This window comes from Mobula birostris, chromosome 28 (assembly GCF_030028105.1).
Source record: "Mobula birostris isolate sMobBir1 chromosome 28, sMobBir1.hap1, whole genome shotgun sequence".
NCBI lineage: Eukaryota > Metazoa > Chordata > Chondrichthyes > Myliobatiformes > Myliobatidae > Mobula > Mobula birostris.
The window spans coordinates 38,229,568-38,244,981 of record NC_092397.1 but is presented as its reverse complement, the minus strand read 5'-3'; positions in this window follow the sequence as shown (position 1 = coordinate 38,244,981).

Genomic DNA, 15,414 nt, shown 5'->3' with positions numbered 1-15,414 from the left:
ACACAGCAATATTGGGGAAGATATGGGAGGTGCGCGAAAACACAGTGATAAGGGGAAGGTATGGGAGGTGCACGAAAACACAGCGCTATAGTGGAATAAATAAGAGGAGCACGAAAACACGGCGATATAGAGGAAGCTATGGGAGGTGCGCAAAAGCTGAGCAATATATGGGAAGGTATGGGACGTGCGCAAAAACACAGCAAAATAGGGGATGGTATGAGAGGTGCATGAACACACGGCGATATACGTAAAGGTATGAGAGGTGCTTGAAAACATGTTGATATAGGGGAAGCGATGAGAGGCGTGCGAAAATGCAGCGGTACAGGGGATGGTATGAGAGGTGCGTGAAAACACAACGATATAGGGGAAGGTATCAGAGGTGCACAAAAACACAGCAATTTCGAGGAAGTTGTGAGACATGCACGAAAACACATCGATATGGGGAAGCTACGAGAGGTGCGCAAAAACACAGCGATATATGTGAAGCTTTGGGAGGTGCACGAAAACAGAGTAATATAGGGGAAGGTATCAGATGTGCGAGAAAACACAGCAATTTCGCAGAAGCTATGGGAGGTGCGTGAAATAAAAGGCGATATAGGAGAAGGTATGAGTGGTGCGCGAAAACACAGCGATGTACGGGAAGCTATGCGAGGTGCGCGAGAACACGTCGATATAGGGGATGCTATGAGAGGTGCGCAAGAACACAGTGATTTGAGGGAAGCTATGAGAGGTGCGCAAAAACATTGCAATATATGGGAAGATATGAGATGTGCGCAAAAACATGGCAATATATGGGAAGCTATGGGAGGTGCATTAAAACAGGGAGGTATAGGGGAAGTTATGAGAGGTGCGCAAAAACACAGTGACGTAGGAGAAGCTATGGGAGGTGCGCGAAAGGAGAGCGATATAGGGGAAGTAATGAGAGGTGCACGAGAGCACAGCGACATAGGGGAGTCTACGGGAGGTGCATGAAAACATATCAATTTTAGGGAAGGTATGAGAGGTGCGCCAAAAGACAGTGATATGGGGGAATCTATGAGAGGAGCGCAAAAACACAGAGATATAAGGGGAAGGTATGAGAGGAGCGCGAAAACACATCGATATAGGGGGTGCTACGAGGGGTGCACGAAAACACATCGATATAGTTGAAGGTATGAGAGATGCGCGAAAACACAATGATATGGGAAGCGATGCGAGGTGCACGAAAACACAGTGATATAGGGGATACAATGAGAGGTGCGCAAAAACACAGCGATAAAGGGAAGTTATCAGAGGTGCGCGAAAACATGGCGATAAGGGGGAATGTATTAGAGGTGCGCGGAAACACGGCTATATAGGGGTTGGTATGAGAGATAAGCGAAAAAGAGGGAATGTACAAGAGGTGCACGAAAACACGGCAATATAGGGGAAGCTAAGAGAGGTGTGCGAAAATGCAGCGATCTATGGGAAGCTATGGGAGGTGCGCGATAACAGAACGATATAGCGGAAGGTATGAGGGGTGCGAGAAAACACAGCGATATAGTGGTAGTTATCAGAGATGCGTGAAAACATGGCGATATAGGGGAATGTATGAGAGGTGCGCAGAAACACGGCTATATAGGGGATGGTATGAGAGGTGCGCAAAATCACAGCGATGTAGGGGAAGCTATGAGAAGTGCACAAAAACATCGCAATATATGGCAAGCTATGAGAGGTGTGCGAAAACAGCAATATAGCTGAAGCTATGGGAGGTACGCGACAACATAGCAATATAGAGGAAGCTATGAGAGCTGCTTGATAACACAGCGATATAGGGGAAGATATGAGACGTACTGGAAAACACGGAGGTATAGAGGACGGTGTGAGAGGTGTGCAAAAACACAATGATATTGGGGAAGCTATGGGAGGGGTGCAAAAACACAGCAAAACATAGGAAGGTATGAGAGATGTGCAAAAACACAGCCATAATGGGGAAGTTATGGGAGGTGAGCGAAAACATAATTATGTTGGGGAAGCTATGGGAGGTTCGTGAAAACACAGTGATATAGGGGAGGTTATGAGAGGTGCGTGAAACACGTCAATATAGGGGTAGGTATGAGAGATGAGCGAAAACTCAGCTAAAAAGGGGAAGGTATGAGAGGTGCGCGAAAACACAGCAATGTAGGGGAAGCTATGCCAGGTGCGCGAAAACATGGCGATAAAGATCAAGCTATGGGAGCTGCGTGAAAACACTGCGATATAGGAGAATGTATGAGAGGTGCGCGAAAATTCTGTGATGTAGGGGAAGCTATGAGAGGTGTGCAAAAACAGTGATATAGCGGAACCTATGGGAGGTATGCGAAAACAAAGCAATAAAGGGCAAGATATAAGAGGTGCACGAAATCACAGCGATATAGGGGAAAGGATAAGAGGTGCGTGAAAACACGGCGATATAGGGGAAGCTATGTGAGGTACATGAAAACACAGCAACATAGGGCAAGCTATGAGAGCCACTTGATAACACATCTATAGAGGGGAAGATATGAGAGGTGCGTGAAAACACGGCGATATACGGGAAGCTATGGGAAGTGTGTGAAAACACAGCAATACAGGGGAAATTATGAGAAGTGCGCGAAAACACAGCCATATTCGGGAAGGTATGGGAGGTGCGCGAAGACACAGCGATAAGGGGAAGGTATGGGAGGTGCGAGAAAACACAGCACTATAGTGGAATATATGAGAAGTGCGCAAAAACAAGGCAATATAGAGGAAGCTATTGGAGGTGCGCGGAAACTGAGCAATATATGGGAAGCTATGGTATGTGCGAGAAAACACAGCGATATAGTGGAAGGTATGGGAGGTGCGTGAAAACACGGCGATACAGGGGAAGTTATGAGATGTGAGCGAAAACACAGCTATATAGGGGAAGCTATGGGAGGAGCTCAAAAACACGGCGATATAGGGGAAGGTATGAGAGGTGCTCGAAAACACAGTGATATTGGCGAAGCTAAGGGATCTGTGCAAAAACACAGCGATATACGTGAAGGTATGAGAGTTGCGTGAAAACACGTCGATATAGGGGAAGGTATGAGGGATGAGTGAATACTCAGCTAAAAAGGGGAAGGTGTGAGCGGTGCACGAGAACACGGCGATATAGGCAAAGCTATGAGAGGTCAGCAAAAACACAGCGATATAGGGGAAGGTATGAGAGGTGCGCGAAAACACAGTGATATAGTTGAAGGTATGAGGGGTGCGAGAAAACACAGCGATATAGGGGAAGCTATGGGAAGTGCGTGAAAACACAGCGATAAGGGGAAGTTATCAGAGGTGTGCGAAAACATGGCGATAAAGGGGAATATATGAGAGGTGCGTGGAAACACGGCTATATAGGGGATGGTATGAGAGATAAGCGAAAATACAATTAAAAGAGGGAAGGTATGAAAGGTGCACGAAAACACGGCGAGAAAGGGGAAGCTATGAGAGTTGTGCAAAAACACGGCTATATAGGGGAAGGTATGCGAGGTGCGTGAAAACACAGCGATATAGGGGGAAGGTATGAGAGGTTCACGAAAACACGGCAATATAAGGGAAGCTATAAGAGGTGTGCGAAAACGCAGCGATCTATGGGAAGCTATGGGAGGTGCGCAAAAACACTGCGATATAGTGGAAGTTATCAGAGGTGCGCGAACACATGGCGATATAGGGGAATGTATGAGAGGTGCGCAGAAACACGGCTATATAGGGGATGGGATGAGAGGTGCGTGAAAACACAGCGATGTAGGGAAAGCTATGAGAAGTGTGCAAAGACATCGCAATATATGGCAAGCTATGAGAGGTGTGCGAAAACAGTGATATAACTGAAGCTATGGGAGGTACGCGACAACATAGTAATATAGGCAAAGCTATGGGAGCTGCATTAAAACAGGGAGATACATGGGAAGTTATGAGAGGTGCGCAAAAGCACAGTGACGTAAGGGAAGCTATTGGAGGTGCGCGAAAGCAGAGCAAAATAGGGGATGTGATGAGAGGTGCACGAGAGCACAGCAACATAGGGGAATCTACGGGAGGTGCATGAAAACACAGCGATATACGGGAAGGTATGTGAGGAGCGTGAAAAGACAGTGATATGGGGGAAGCTATGAGAGGTGCGCGAAAACAGAGATATAGGAGAAGGTATGAGAGGTGGGCGAAAACACATCGATATAGGGGGTGTTACGGGAGCTGCGCGAAAACACATCGATATAGTTGAAGGTATGAGGGGTGCATGAAAACACAACGATATAGGGGAAGCGCTGCGAGGTGCGCGAAAACACAGCGATATAGGGGAAACAATGAGAAGTACGCAAAAACACAGCGATAAGGGGAAGTTATCAGAGGTGAGCGAAAACATGGCGATAAAGAGGAATGTATGAGAGGTGCGCAGAAACACGGCTATATAGGGGATGGTATGAGAGATAAGCAAAAACACAACTAAAAGAGAGAACGTATGAAAGGTGCACGAAAACACGGCGATATAGGAGAAGCTATGAGAGGTGCGCAAAAACGCAGCGATCTATGGGAAGCTATGGGAGGTGTTCGATAACAGAGCGATATAGGGGATGGTATGAGAGGTGCGCGAAAACACATTGATATAGGGAGTATTACAAGAGGTGCGCGAAAACACATCAATAGAGTTGAAGGTATGAGGGGTGCGCGAAAACACAATGATATAGGGGAAGCGATGCGAGGTGCGCGAAAACACAGCCATATTGGGGAAGGGATGAGAGGTGCGCGAAAACACATCGATATAGGGGTATTACGAGAGGTGCGCAAAAACACATTGATATAGTTGAAGGTATGAGGTGTGCGCGAAAACACAATGATATAGGGGAAGCGATGCGAGTTGCGCAAAAACACAACGATATAGGGGAAACAATGAGAGGTGCACGAAAACACAGCAATAAGGGGAAGCTATCAGAGGTGTGCGAAAACGTGGCGATAAAGGGGAATGTATGAGAGGTGCGTGGAAATACGGCTATATAGGAGATGGTATGAGAGATAAGCGAAAATACAACTAAAAGAGGGACGGTATGAAAGGTGCACGAAAACACGGCGAGAAAGGGGAAGCTATGAGAGGTGCACAAAATCTCAGCGATATAGGGGAAGCTATGGGAGGTGCACGAAAACACAGCGATATAGTGTAAGTTAGCAGAGGTGCGCGTAAACATGGCAATATAGGGGAATGTATGAGAGGTGCGCAGAAACACGGTGATATAGGAGAAGGTGTGAGAGGTGTGCAAAAACACAATTATATTGGGGAAGCTATGGGAGGTGTGCGAAAACACAGCCATATTGGGGAAGGTATGGGAGCTGCGCGAAAACACAGCGATAAGGGGAAGGTATGGGAGGTGCGAGAAAACACAGCACTATTGTGGAATATATGAGAAGTGCGCAAAAACATGGCGATATAGAGGAAGCTATGGGAGGTGCGCAGAGACTGAGCAATATATGGGAAGGTATGGTATGTGCGAGGAAACACAGCGATATAGTGGAAGGTATAGGAGGTGCGCAAAAACACAGCGATGTAGGAGAATTTATGAGAGGTGCGCGAAAACACGGCGATATAGGGGAATTTATGAGATGTGAGCGAAAACACAGCTATATAGGGGAAGCTATGGGAGGATCGTGAAAAGACAGTAATATAGGGGAAGTTATGGGAGGTGCGCGAATACATGGCGATATAGGGGAAGGTAAGAGAGGTGCGCGAAAACAGTGATATAGGCGAAGCTAAGGGATGTGCGTGAAAACACGACGATATACGTGAAGGTATGAGAGTTGCGTGAAAACATGTCGATATAGGGGAAGGTATGAGGGATGAGCGAATACTCAGTTAAAAAGGGGAAGGTGTGAGAGGTGCACGAGAACACGGCGATATAGGAAAAGCTATGAGAGGTCATCAAAAACACAACGATATAGGGGATGCTCTACAAGGTGTGCAAAAGCAGAGCGATATAGGGGAAGTGATGAGGGGTGCACGAGAACACAGCGACATAGGGGAAGTTATGGGAGGTGCATGAAAACACAGCCATATGAGGAAGGTATGAGAGGTGCACTAAAACACAGCAATATTGAGGAAGGTATGAGAGGTCTGCGAAACCACGGCTATATAGTGGTAGGTATGAGAGGTGCGTGAAAAGACAGTGATATAGGGGAAGGTATGAGATGTGCGCGTAAACACATCAATATAGGGGATGGTCTGAGAGGTGCGCATAAACACATCGAGATAGGGGAAGCTATGAGAGGTGCGCGAAAACACGGCGATATAGGGGAAGGTATGCGAGGTGCGCGAAAACACAGCGATAAGGGGAAGCTATGAGAGGTGCGCGAAAGCGTCGCAATATATGGCAAGCTATGAGAGGTGTGTGAAAACAGCGATATGGCGGAATTTATGGGAGGTACACGAAAACACAGCAATATAGGGGAAGCTATGGGAAGTGTGCAAAAACACAGCGATGCAGGGGAAGTTATGGGAGGTGCGTGAAAACACGGCGATATAGGGGAAGGTATGAGATTTGCGTGAAAACACGTCGATATAGGGGAAGGTATGAGGGATGAGCGGATACTCAGCTAAAAAGGTGAAGGTGTGACCGAACACGGCGATATACGCAAAGCTATGAGAGGTCAGCAAAAACACCGTGATATAGGGAAAGGTATGAGAGGTGCACCAAAACACAACGATATAGGGGATGCTCTGCGAGGTGCGAGAAAGCAGAGCGATATAGGGGAAGTGATGAGAGGTGCACGAGAACACAGCGACATAGGGGAAGCTATGGGAGGTGCGTGAAAATACACCCATATGAGGAGGGTATGAGAGGTGCACTAAAACACAGCAATATTTGGGAAGGTATGAGAGGTCTGAGAAACCACTGCAATATAGTGGTAGGTATGAGACTGCGCGAAAAGACAGAGATATGCGGGAACGTATGAGAGGTGCGCGAAAACACAGCGATATAGGGGAAGGTATGAAAGGTGCGCGTAAATACATTGATATAGGGGTAGTTATCAGAGGTGCGTGAAAATACAGCGATAAGGGGAAGCTATGAGAGGTGCGCAAAAATGCAGCGATATATGGGAAACTATGAGAGGTGTGCGATAACAGAACGATATAGGGGAAGTTATCAGATGTGCGTGAAAACATGGCGATATAGGGGAATGTATGAGAGGTGTGCAGAAACACGGCTATATAGGGGATGGTATGAGAGGTGTGCAAAAACACAGCAATGTAGCGGAAGCTATGAGAAGTGCGCAAAAACATCGCAATATATAGCAAGCTATGAGAGGTGTGTGAAAACAGCGATATAGCGGAAGCTATGGGAGGTACGCAACAGCATAGCAATGTAGGGGAAGCTCTGAGAGCTGCTTGATAACACAGGGATATAGGAGAAGATAGGAGAGGTACAGGAAAACACGGCGATATAGGGTACGGTATGAGAGATGCCCGAAAACACAGCCATAATGGGGAAGCTATGGAAGGTGCGTGAAAACACAGCGATTAGGGGAAGCTATGAGAGGTGCGTCAAACACAGCGATTTAGGGGAATCTATGAGAGGTGCGCAAAAACATCTCAATATATGGCAAGCTATGAGAGGTGTGCGAAAACATCAATATAGGGAAAGATATGAGAGGTGCATGAAAACTCGGCGATATAGGGGAAGCTATGGGAAGTGTGCGAAAACACAGCGATACAGGGCAAGTTATGAGAGGTGCGCGAAAACACAGCCATATTGGGGAAGGTATGGGAGCTGCGCGAAAACACAGTGATAAGGGGAAGGTATGGGAGGTGCGAGAAAACACAGCACTATTGTGGAATATATGAGAAGTGCACAAAAACATGGCGATATAGAGGAAGCTATGGGAGGTGCGCAGAGACTGAGCAATATATGGGAAGGTATGCTATGTGCGAGGAAACACAGCGATATAGTGGAAGGTATAGGAGGTGCGCAAAAACACGGCAATGTAGGAGAATGTATGAGAGGCGCGCGAAAACACGGCGATATAGGGGAAGTTATGAGATGTGAGCGAAAACACAGCTATATAGGGGAAGCTATGGGAGGAGCGTGAAAAGACAGCAATATAGGGGAAGTTATGGGAGGTGCGCCAATACACGGCGATATAGGGGAAGGTAAGAGAGGTGCGCGAAAACACAGTGATATAGGCGAAGCTAAGGGATGTGCGCGAAAACACGACGATATACGTGAAGGTATGAGAGTTGCGTGAAAACATGTCGATATAGCGGAAGGTATGAGGGATGAACGAATACTCAGTTAAAAAGGGGAAGGTGTGAGAGGTGCACGAGAACACGGCGATATAGGAAAAGCTATGAGAGGTCATCAAAAACACAACGATATAGGGGATGCTCTACAAGGTGTGCAAAAGGAGAGCGATATAGGGGAAGTGATGAGGGGTGCACGAGAACACAGCGACATAGGGGAAGCTATGGGAGGTGCATGAAAACACAGCCATATGAGGAAGGTATGAGAGGTGCACTAAAGCACAACAATATTGAGGAAGGTATGAGAGGTCTGCGAAACCACGGCTATATAGTGGTAGGTATGAGATGTGCGCGTAAACACATCAATATAGGGGATGGTCTGAGAGGTGCGCGTAAACACATCGATATAGGGGAAGCTATGAGAGGTGCGCGAAAACACGGCGATATAGGGGAAGGTATGCGAGGTGCGCGAAAACACAGCGATAAGGGGAAGCTATGAGAGGTGCGTGAAAACGCAACGATATATGGGAAGCTATGGGAGGTGCGCAATAACAGAGCTATATAGGGCAAGCTTTGAGAGGTGCACGAAAACACAGCGATATAGCAGAAGCTATGGGCAGTACGCGACAACATAGCAATATAGGGGAAGCTATGAGAGCTGCTTGATAACACAGCAATATAGGGGAAGATATGAGAGGCACAGGAAAACACAGCGATATAGAGGAAGTTATGAGAGGTATGCAAAAAAAAATTCGATATAGGGGAAGCTACCAGAGGTACACGAAAACACAGTGGTATAGTGGAAGGTATGAGAGATGCGCGAAAACAGCGATATATGTTAAGCTATGGATGGTGCACGAAAACAGAGCGATATAGGGGAAGGTATGAGATGTGTGAGAGAACACAGCGAATTTGCGGAAGCTATGGGAGGTGCTGTGTTGTCGCGCACTTCTCATACCTTCCCCTATATCGCCGTGTTTTCATGCACCTCTCATACCTTCCCCAATATAGCCGTGTTTTCATGCAGCTCCCATGGCTTCCTGTTTATCATCGTGTTTTCGCGCATCTCCCATTGCTTTCCCTACATCATTGTGCTGTTGCGCACTTCTCATAACCTCCCCTATATCATCGTATATTCGTGCACCTCTCATACCATCCCCTACATCACCGTTTCTTCGTTCACCTCTCATATCTTCCCCTATATCACTCTGTTTTCGCACACCTCTCATAGCTTCCCCTGTATCGCTGTGATTTCGCGCACCTGTCATACCTTCCCCTACATTGCTGTGTTTTCGCACACCTCTCATAGCTTCCCCAACATTACCGTGTTTTCGCACACCACTCATACCTTCCCCTATATCGCTGTGTTTTCACGCACATCCAATAGTTTCCTACATATTGCCTTATTTTTGTGCAGCTCTCCTACCTTCCCCTATGTCGCTGTGATTTTGCGCACCTCTCATATCTTCCTGTACATCGCTGTGTTTTCGCGCACCTCCCATAGTTTCCCCTACATCGCCATATTTTCACGCACCTCTCATAACTTCCCTATATCGCCGTGTTTTCGCGCACTTCCCTTACCTTCCCCTATATTGCTGTGTTTTTGTTCACCTCCCTTAGCTTCACCTATATCACTGTGTTTTTGCGCACTTCTCATATATTCCCCTATATTGCTGTATTTTCGCACACCTCTCTTACCTTCCCCAATATCGTCGTGTTTTTGGGCACCTCTCATAGCTTCAACTATATTGCTGTCTTTTCGCGCAAATCTCATAGCTTCCCCTATATCACCGTGTTTTCGCGCACCTCTCATAGCTTCCCCTACATCGCTGTGTTTTCGCGCACCACTCATACCTTCCCCTATATCGCTGTTCTTTCATGCACATCCAACAGTTTCCTATATATCGACTTGTTTTTGTGGAGCTCTCCTACCTTCCCCTATGTCGCTGTGATTTCGCGCACCTCCCATAGTTTCCCCTACATCGCCATGTTTTTAGGCACCTCTAATAGCTTCAACTATATCGCTGTCTTTCCGCGCAAATCTCATAGCTTCCCCTATATCACCGAGTTTCACGCACCTCTCATAGCTTCCCTTACATCGTTGTGTTTTCGCGAAACACCCATAACTTTCCCAATATCGCCTTGTTTTCGCACACCTCTCATAGCTTCCCCTATATCGCCGTGTTTTCACGCAACTCTCATACCTTCACGTATATCGCTGTGTTTTCGCACACATCCCTTAGCTTCACCTATATCACTGTGTTTTCGCGCACCTCTCATACCTTCCCCTATATCGCTGTGTTTTCTTGCACCTCTCATAGCTTCTCCTATATCACTGTCTATTCGCGCACCTCTCATAGCTTCCCCTATATCGCCATGCTTTCGCACACCTCTCTTACCTTCCCCTATATCGTTGTGTTTTTCTGCACCTCCCATAGCTTCCCCTACATCACTGTGTTTTCGCGCACCTCCCATAGATCCACTATATCGCTGTGTTTTCGCGCACCTCCCGTAGATTCCCCTATATCGCTGTGTTTTTGTGCACCTTCCATACCTTCCTCTATATCGCCGTGCTTTCGTGTACCTCTCATACCTTCCCGATATCGCTGTGTTATCACACAGCTCTCATACCTTCCCCTATATCGCTGTGTTTTCGCGCACCTCCAATAGTTTCCTATATATCGACTTGTTTTTGTGGAGCTCTCCTACCTTCCCCTATGTAGCTGTGATTTCGTACACCTCCATAGTTTCCCCTACATCTCCGTGTTTTTGGGCACCTATCATAGCTTCTCCTATATTACTGTCTATTCGCGCACCTCCCATAGCTTCCCCTATATCGCTGTGTTTTCGCGCACCTCCCATAGCTTCCCCTGTATCCTCGTGTTTTTATGCACCTGTCATAGTTTCCCTGACATTGCTCTGTTGTCGTTCACCTCTCATAACTTCCCCTATATCGTTGCGTTTTCGCACACCTCCCATACCTTCCCCTATATCGCTGTGTTTTTGTGCACCTTCCATACCTTCCCCTATATTGCCGTGCTATCGTGTACCTCTCATACCTTCCCCTATATCGCTGTGTTATCACACAGCTCTCATACCTTCCCCTACACCGCTGTGCTTTCACGCACATCCAATAGTTTCCTATATATCGACTTGTTTTTGTGGAGCTCTCCTACCTTCCCCTATGTAGCTGTGATTTCGTACACCTCCCATAGTTTCCCCTACATCTCCGTGTTTTTGGGCACCTATCATAGCTTCTCCTATATTACTGTCTATTCGCGCACCTCCCATAGCTTCCCCTATATCGCTGTGTTTTCGCACACCTCTCTTACCTTCCCCTATATTGCTGGGTTTTTCTGTACCTCTCATAGCTTCCCCTACATCACTGTGTTTTCACGCACCTCCCATAGATCCACTATATCGCTGTGTTTTCGCACACCTCCCGTAGATTCCCCGTTATCGCTGTGTTTTTGTGCACCTTCCATACCTTCCTCTATATCACCGTGCTTTCGTGTACCTCTCGTACCTTCCCCTATTTCGTTGTGTTTTCGCACATTTCCCATAGCTTCCCTGTATCCCCGTGTTTTTCTGCACCTGTCATACCTTCCCCTACATCGCCGTGTTTTCGCATACCTCTCATAGCTTCCCCTACATTCCCGTGTTTTCACACACCACTCATACCTTCCCCTATATCGCTGTGTTTTCACGCACATCCAATAGTTCCCTATATATCGCCTTGTTTTTGTGCAGCTCTCCTACCTTCCCCTATGTCGCTGTGATTTCGCGCACCTCTCATACCTTCCATCACTGTGTTTTCACGCACCTCCCATACTTTCCCCTACATCGCCATATTTTTGCGCACCTCTCATAGCTTCCACTATATTGCCGCATTTCTGCGCACCTCACATACCTTCCCCTATATCGTTGTGTTTTCTTGCACCTCTCATAGCTTCTCCTACATCACTGTCTATTCGCACACCTCCCATAGCTTCCCCTATAACTCTGTCTTTTCGTGCAAATCTCAGAGCATCCCCCATGTCACCGTGTTTCTGCGCACCTCTCATAGCTTTCACGCCATCGCTTTGTTTTCGTGCACCTCTCATAGCTTCCCCTACATCACTGTGTTTTCGCGCACCACCCATAAGTTCACCAATATCGCTGTGTTTTCGTGCACCTCTCATATCTTCCCGTATATCGCTGTGTTTTCGCGCACCTCTCATATCTTCCCCTATATTGCTGTGTTTTTGTTCACCTCCCTTAGCTTCACCTATATCACTGTGTTTTTGCGCACTTCTCATATATTCCCCTATATTGCTGTATTTTCGCACACCTCTCTTACCTTCCCCAATATCGTCGTGTTTTTGGGCACCTCTCATAGCTTCAACTATATTGCTGTCTTTTCGCGCAAATCTCATAGCTTCCCCTATATCACCGTGTTTTCGCGCACCTCTCATAGCTTCCCCTACATCGCTGTGTTTTCGCGCACCACTCATACCTTCCCCTATATCGCTGTTCTTTCATGCACATCCAACAGTTTCCTATATATCGACTTGTTTTTGTGGAGCTCTCCTACCTTCCCCTATGTCGCTGTGATTTCGCGCACCTCCCATAGTTTCCCCTACATCGCCATGTTTTTAGGCACCTCTAATAGCTTCAACTATATCGCTGTCTTTCCGCGCAAATCTCATAGCTTCCCCTATATCACCGAGTTTCACGCACCTCTCATAGCTTCCCTTACATCGTTGTGTTTTCGCGAAACACCCATAACTTTCCCAATATCGCCTTGTTTTCGCACACCTCTCATAGCTTCCCCTATATTGCCGTGTTTTCACGCAACTCTCATACCTTCACGTATATCGCTGTGTTTTCGCACACATCCCTTAGCTTCACCTATATCACTGTGTTTTCGCGCACCTCTCATACCTTCCCCTATATCGCTGTGTTTTCTTGCACCTCTCATAGCTTCTCCTATATCACTGTCTATTCGCGCACCTCTCATAGCTTCCCCTATATCGCCATGCTTTCGCACACCTCTCTTACCTTCCCCTATATCGTTGTGTTTTTCTGCACCTCCCATAGCTTCCCCTACATCACTGTGTTTTCGCGCACCTCCCATAGATCCACTATATCGCTGTGTTTTCGCACACCTCCCGTAGATTCCCCTATATCGCTGTGTTTTTGTGCACCTTCCATACCTTCCCCTATATCATCGTGCTTTCGTGTACCTCTCATACCTTCCCCTATATCGCTGTGTTTTCGCACACCTCCCGTAGATTCCCCTATATCGCTGTGTTTTCGCGCACCTCCCATAGCTTCCCCTGTATCCTCGTGTTTTTATGCACCTGTCATAGTTTCCCTGACATTGCTCTGTTGTCGTTCACCTCTCATAACTTCCCCTATATCGTTGCGTTTTCGCACACCTCCCATACCTTCCCCTATATCGCTGTGTTTTTGTGCACCTTCCATACCTTCCCCTATATTGCCGTGCTATCGTGTACCTCTCATACCTTCCCCTATATCGCTGTGTTATCACACAGCTCTCATACCTTCCCCTACACCGCTGTGCTTTCACGCACATCCAATAGTTTCCTATATATCGACTTGTTTTTGTGGAGCTCTCCTACCTTCCCCTATGTAGCTGTGATTTCGTACACCTCCCATAGTTTCCCCTACATCTCCGTGTTTTTGGGCACCTATCATAGCTTCTCCTATATTACTGTCTATTCGCGCACCTCCCATAGCTTCCCCTATATCGCTGTGTTTTCGCGCACCTCCCATAGCTTCCCCTGTATCCTCGTGTTTTTATGCACCTGTCATAGTTTCCCTGACATTGCTCTGTTGTCGTTCACCTCTCATAACTTCCCCTATATCGTTGCGTTTTCGCACACCTCCCATACCTTCCCCTATATCGCTGTGTTTTTGTGCACCTTCCATACCTTCCCCTATATTGCCGTGCTATCGTGTACCTCTCATACCTTCCCCTATATCGCTGTGTTATCACACAGCTCTCATACCTTCCCCTACACCGCTGTGCTTTCACGCACATCCAATAGTTTCCTATATATCGACTTGTTTTTGTGGAGCTCTCCTACCTTCCCCTATGTAGCTGTGATTTCGTACACCTCCCATAGTTTCCCCTACATCTCCGTGTTTTTGGGCACCTATCATAGCTTCTCCTATATTACTGTCTATTCGCGCACCTCCCATAGCTTCCCCTATATCGCTGTGTTTTCGCACACCTCTCTTACCTTCCCCTATATTGCTGGGTTTTTCTGTACCTCTCATAGCTTCCCCTACATCACTCTGTTTTCGCGCACCTCCCATAGATCCACTATATCGCTGCGTTTTCGCACACCTCCCGTAGATTCCCCTTTATCGCTGTGTTTTTGTGCACCTTCCATACCTTCCTCTATATCACCGTGCTTTCGTGTACCTCTCGTACCTTCCCCTATTTCGTTGTGTTTTCGCACATTTCCCATAGCTTCCCTGTATCCCCGTGTTTTTCTGCACCTGTCATACCTTCCCCTACATCGCCGTGTTTTCGCATACCTCTCATAGCTTCCCCTACATTCCCGTGTTTTCACACACCACTCATACCTTCCCCTATATCGCTGTGTTTTCACGCACATCCAATAGTTCCCTATATATCGCCTTGTTTTTGTGCAGCTCTCCTACCTTCCCCTATGTCGCTGTGATTTCGCGCACCTCTCATACCTTCCCTTACATCACTGTGTTTTCACGCACCTCCCATACTTTCCCCTACATCGCCATATTTTTGCGCACCTCTCATAGCTTCCACTATATCGTTGTGTTTTCTTGCACCTCTCATAGCTTCTCCTATATCACTGTCTATTCGCACACCTCCCATAGCTTCCCCTATAACTCTGTCTTTTCGTGCAAATCTCAGAGCATCCCCCATGTCACCGTGTTTCTGCGCACCTCTCATAGCTTTCACGCCATCGCTTTGTTTTCGTGCACCTCTCATATCTTCCCGTATATCGCTGTGCTTTCTTTCACCTCTCATAGCTTCCCCTATATCACTCTGTTTTCTCGCACCACCCATAGCTTGCAACATATCGCTGTGTTTTCGTACACCTCTCACAGCTTTCCCTATATCGCTATGTTTTCGCTCACCTCCCTTAGCTTCCCCTATATCACTGTGTTTTCGTGCACTTCTCATACCATCCCCTATATCACCAAGTTTT